At 42.0% G+C, this 5,857-nt stretch overlaps 1 long non-coding RNA gene across 1 annotated transcript; it reads right to left on the bottom strand.

The window, feature by feature from the left end:
• Positions 1 to 3,112: 3,112 nt before the first annotated feature.
• On the bottom strand, positions 3,113 to 5,409 carry LOC308473196. The gene is made up of 2 exons (XR_013983970.1): positions 5,364 to 5,409; positions 3,113 to 3,348 (listed from the first exon to the last, which is right to left on the bottom strand). It is a non-coding gene; the product is annotated as an uncharacterized lncRNA (long non-coding RNA).
• Between the last annotated feature and the right edge of the window lie 448 nt (positions 5,410 to 5,857).

Genomic DNA, 5,857 nt, shown 5'->3' on the forward strand with positions numbered 1-5,857 from the left:
CCAGCAGGCTCAGGGAAACACCAAGGTTTGCAGAAGTGGAAAGATACTATTTTTGTGGTGGGTAAGTGGGACTAAGGACAGCCCACTGAAGACTGACTATATCCATTGAGCATGGAATTCTATCTGTCTCTAGGGGTGACAACTGGAAGGATGTGGGATGGAATCAAGTAACCTGAGTGTGACCACCTGGCTGCCTATAACCCTGAACAGGAGCACTTGACACTGCAACATTTGTTGCATGCACTTATTCCTTCTAATAGCAAATTCAGGTGAACCTGCATCTGCAGGAGCCAGTGAGAAACAAGAAGGGAGGTATACTTAGATGAAAACGGCAACTCCACCCCCTTCCCAGAAGACAGCCCAATGGGATGCCCAGTGCTGTTGAACGTTGAGTGTTTGTTGGAAAACAAAAATGGTGGGGTAAAAGAGCCCTTTACAATTTATAGCCTGCTGGTAAAGGTAAAAGGTAAAGGTAAAGGACCCCTGGATGGTTAAGTCCAGTCAAACATGACCATGGGGTGCGGCACTCATCTTACTTTTCAGGCCAAGGTCTGTGGCATTTGTCCACAGACAGCTTTCTGGGTCATGTGACCAGCATGACTAAACTTCAGACGAGTGTCAGAGCACACAGAAACACCATTTACCTTCCCGCTGCAGTGGTACCTATTTATCTACTTGCACAGGTGTGCTTTTGAACTGCTAGCATGCTGGATAAGGATAAGGCTGAGTCACTGGCTGGAAACAGGATCCCTCCTGTGAACATACCCTGCGGCATTTTGTTGCAGGTCCTGCTTGTCTGTTGAAACATCTGGAACTTAAAAATGAATAACTGTTTTACCCAAGGCTCAAAGTTGGGTGGTATGCCATTCCTCTGCCCTGTTCTGGCTTTCTGATCATGACTGGGAGCTGTCCAGCAGCACCAGAAGTCAGAGAGCCTAATGAGGAACTGGAGAAGAGCTGTCGAAGAAGCAAATCTGTAAAACCTGACAGGCAAGTTGCACTGCTGGAACCAAACTTTGGTTTAGGCTCATTGTTTTCTTAGTTCTTGAGGACCCAGCAGTTATTTGGGGGAGGGGCTCTACGGGGTGTATGCATTAGGGGCAATGCATGGACTCCAAGATTTCCATTGTATCTGTATCTATGCCTATTTGAAAATTGGAATCTTTTTATAATACGTACTGTGCTCTGTTCACTTTGGTGGGAACTGAAAAACCCGATGTAAAATGACTGTTTCCCAATCTAAATGTGAATCTAAGTGCATCTAAGTGAATCTAAAAATGTCTATCACTTCCCCAGCTTGCTTTTGACCAAAGTCAATGGAATTTATTTTTAACTACATTGCTCTGTTGTAACAACCACCACCACCACCACAACCAACCAATCAACCAACACTCAGAGCTCTTCATAAATCCACAGGCAATTTTCTAGATAGCCTATTGGAGAACACAAACAAGCACTGGTAAAGCCAGCGTGAAGCTGCAATTTTTTTAAAAAAATAAACAGACAAAACTTTATACCACTCAGTCACCTAGTAATATTTTAAGGTAAGAAAGAGCAACAGAAAAACTCCTCATAAGGAATTATGAAGGAAAGCGAATCCTTTCCTACGAGAGGGGGTGGCCCCTGCCTGTCTGAAAGAGGCAGTGGTAAAACCACTCCTTAAGAAATCTTCCTCGGATTCAGAAACCTAACTAACTTTTTGCTTTTACAGAAATCTCCTACTGCTACACTTTAATACAATAATCAACCCAAAGCTCTTCAGTGCTTCACAGGCAACATTTTGGACAGCCTCACTTCTCCCAAAGCCCCTGGACCTAGAGAAACACAGAGAATTAGGAAATCGTAGCACTATAGGATGCAGAAAAGTTCACAAAGAACCAAATGACACAAGGCTTTGTGGGGACTCTGATTCTGCCCTGGGGAAGGGGGAGGGTTGCTTTGACTTTAGAGAGTGGAAAGATCCCCCAAAGACATTCTGATTCATCTCATTATTCAACCCAGACACAGAGCCTATGCAAACCCCAAGTATTCAGGCCCTGTGGTCCTGTTGGTTCTCTGAGTGGGGCATTGTCCATCATGCAGGGTTCCATAATGGGGTTTTCTTCTGATAAGAAGGTCTTATCTGAGTCCAGCCCTTGAAGCTGGTAGTTTGTAACACCCACTTCTTTGAAAGGATGTAATTAAGTCTGGACTAATCTTCCTTGTTTCACTCAAATGAAATAATCCCACCTCATTTCCACCCTTCCTGCTTTTAGCAGCTCACTCCCTAAAATAGGTCTGCTCAACTTGCGGAGCACCAAGTTGGCCTATATGGTGATCCATCAGAGACTTGAAAGAACTCTTGGTTTGCTGCCTGCCTGGGAATGTGGAGGTGCTGATAATGCATGGTTTCTGGACCGTGTATAGATCACAAATGATGTGTATAATTTATGTGGAAATAACTAATTCTAATTCTATGTGGAAACAGAGTCTTCTTTTCTGATCACTCTTAGCCAAGTAAGATTGTCTTCCATGAATAAGGTCTTAACGGTGTGTCCGTAAATGACTGTGGAGGCCAATTCTGGATCCACACGTCCTTCTGCAGTGGGGGCATAGGTTTCTGGGCAAGAGTTGATCACAGTGAGGATTTGCCAAACATACCTTCCTCTTAGCTTTCGTCCCAAGCTGTGCTTCTTCAAAGTCCATGATGCCTTTGGCAGAGGCTGAGAAATTGCACAGCTTTTGTAGTCAGGGAGGAGGCTGGGAGGCAGGGTGATGGGTGAGGAGATAAAGGGGGAAAGAAAGAGAGAGATGCCTCCACCACAAGCAAGCGGGGGAAAATAGCTACTTTAACAAGAATGAGTAGTTGAAGAAAACAAGTATTTTCAATATATTGCAAACAAAATTATCTGCCAAAAGGGCAAGATAATTATCTTAATGTGATTTTTGACCAAGATAAATATATCTTATTTTATAAAACCGAGCAACAATTTGAATCTTATGCAAAACATGGAGATAAATCTAAAAAATATGATAATGTAATAAAATCAAAATTATTAGGGATCACGCTGCCAAACTTGAGGCAGTAAAATCTTTTTAAGTTCCAAGAGAAAATAGGCTAGTAAAATCCAAGTATGTTACTACAGTTTAATCACTTGATAAATAGCTGCATTGTTTGGGAAGAATGGATAGTGCCATTATTGCAGCATCCCTGTTCATAAATAGTACATTGCTGATTCAACTCTAATGGATGTCTGCAGAGTTGGTATCAAAGTATTGTCATCATTTCAGTGATCAAGGGAAGAGAGGATTGAACCAAGCCTGTTTATATTACTTCTCCCAGAATGTGGATTGCAGCACCTCAGATTTCTGTAATGGCCCAAATAAAAGGAAATGTTACAGAGGCTGGAGAGCGAGTCCTTTTGGATTTCTTTCAGACATAGAGACAAAGCATGTGGGTGGGTTATTTGGTGTTTTCAAATTGTCTGATATGTTGCCATTGCAAAAGCCAGGGATAAAGCAGTGAGTTAGGCAAGCAACACAGCTTATTGGATTAACAGGGAAAAAGAAGGTTCAATGGGAACTCATTGACTCAAGAGATTAGTAATAGAATAAAAATTGTTTCTATTTTTGTCAAAGGGATGCAGCAGTTTTCATCAGTTGTGGGGAGGGAGATTGAGAAGAGGGAGGGAGGGCAGCTAATATTCAACAAATGTTTGAGGCATGAAAATGGTTGGCCATAGAGATGGTCACGCACTGTCCTATTCAGCCTGGAATGAGCTTGAGGCTTTTTTGAGTGCTCCAACTAAATGCTTCAAAAACACCACCACCAACAACAACAACACAACAACCCCACTGTGTGCTGCCTGACTGCTTTTCCTAATGTATGTTGTTGAGCCCTTGGGGGAGGCAGGAGAGGTTTTGAGCACAATTCAGGTGGGCACTGAGGGCTTATGTGGTCCTACTTGCTTCCCACCCCACTCCATACAGAATTCTGGCACATGGAAATGTATGCTGATGTGGGCTAGGGCTATTCAAACAACCCCGTTGTTCCACACACACACCCCCACCTCAAAAATAAAGATTAGGGTGGTATTCAACTAACTCATACTCAGCATAGACTGTAAAATCCATGGACGTGTGTTAGTTATAGCTAACCCAAATCCACTAATTTCAGTGGGTTTACTTTGAGCATGTGAGTTTAGTCAGATACCATCCATAATATCTGAAATCCTTGCACAGGGCTTCCACTGACGGGACTCATGAGTTGAACCCCACCCAATGCCACCACCTGAGGTGTTAAAAGGAAGTGGGATATCCTTAGACAGGCAAAAATGTATTTTTTAAACTAGGAAAGGTTGGTAATGGGATAAAGAATTCTTGCCCGAGAGGGAAAATGATGTAAATGAATCTATATTTCACTGCACCAACACTGAAATACAAATATAATTCAAGTTGTGTGTGGTTTTGTTTTTTTAAAAATCCAGCAGTGTTCTCAAGATAGAAATGAAAAGCAGAAACATGTTGCTACTTTTTATCATGTGAAATGTCAATCTACATTTAATGGAGCAATCCAAACTTGATGGGGCAATTCACACTTTCAGGTCTCTAGTCTTATCATGTGGTATGAAGATTTTAGGAATAAATGCGGAGCACACACTGGGCAGATGTGATAGATCACAATTCTTTAGCATATATATATACACTGTTTGTTTGCTGTCATAGGCGGTCCTTTCACATTTTATGCTGTTCACCACTGCAAACACCAATTTGGTCCTGCTAATTTCCTTAGCTCCAATTGCATTTCATGGCAATGGATTCCACAGTTTAACTAGATTGCGTAGCAATCTTTTGCTAATTTTAAAAATAGCCACCCTTATATTTCAACGACCCTTGCTCCGTTGTGAAAGCAAAGACCATATGTTTGACACCCTTTACTTTGGAAAGGCTCAAGAAGTCAATCTGCTTCCTCTAGAATAACAGATTTTAAAGGCTAAGGTCAAAAACTTTAACTTGGCGAGCAGCGATTTTTATAAAGAAGCAATAGCAGAACGGCTCATTTTCTTGTTAGCAGTGTCTTCCTAGTTCATCCCATGCCTGTCAGTGAGTTAATAGAGCGTCTCAACCCTGTCTCCCTTTGCCCAGTGCCATCCAATCAGCTCCTGCTAGTTAACATTTTAGAAAATGAGCCTAGATGCATTACAGCCTTGCCTCTTGCAGCAGTGGGGGTGATGAGACCTGACTACAATAGATACAGAGCCCCAGCGAGGGCACTTTATAATACTGTATGACTGGAGAATTGCTATTGTAGGTAGAGAAAAAGGCAATAAAGCAGCATTGATATCCTGCCTGCCCTCTTATAAGAGTTATTGAATCAAACCTACCAGAACTGCTAGACAAACAATTTTCAGCTGCAGTCTGAGGCATGACAATGGCATCACATCAAAAAGAAATAGGTAAAGCTCACATGTTTGTGATGCCCCTAGTGACACGCCACAGCAGGCTGCCAGTGATTGTTCTCTACATTCCGTTTCCTTCCCTGGCTCAGTCTCCCTTCTTCTCTCCTCCATCGCCATCTGAAATCTTTCCTCATCTCCATTTCTGCCAGAGTGAGGCAGCCACCTCAAGCAGCTGATTTTGGGTGCCATAATAACAAACAACAACAACAACAACTCATTGTTTAATGTACTGTATTTACTCGAGTCTAATATGCCATCAAATCAAATGCGCACCTCAATTTTCAGAACCTTGAAACCAAAAAAAGTATTTGCTGGCAAATGTAAATGTGTTATTGAATCTAATGCGCACCTTAATTTTCGCCAAGTAATTTGGCCAAAAAAGGTGAGCATTAGATTCGAGTAAATGCAATATTTCATTT

Source organism: Podarcis pityusensis (assembly GCF_964106645.2).
Source record: "Podarcis pityusensis genome assembly, chromosome: 1".
Taxonomy (NCBI): Eukaryota; Metazoa; Chordata; class Lepidosauria; order Squamata; family Lacertidae; genus Podarcis; species Podarcis pityusensis.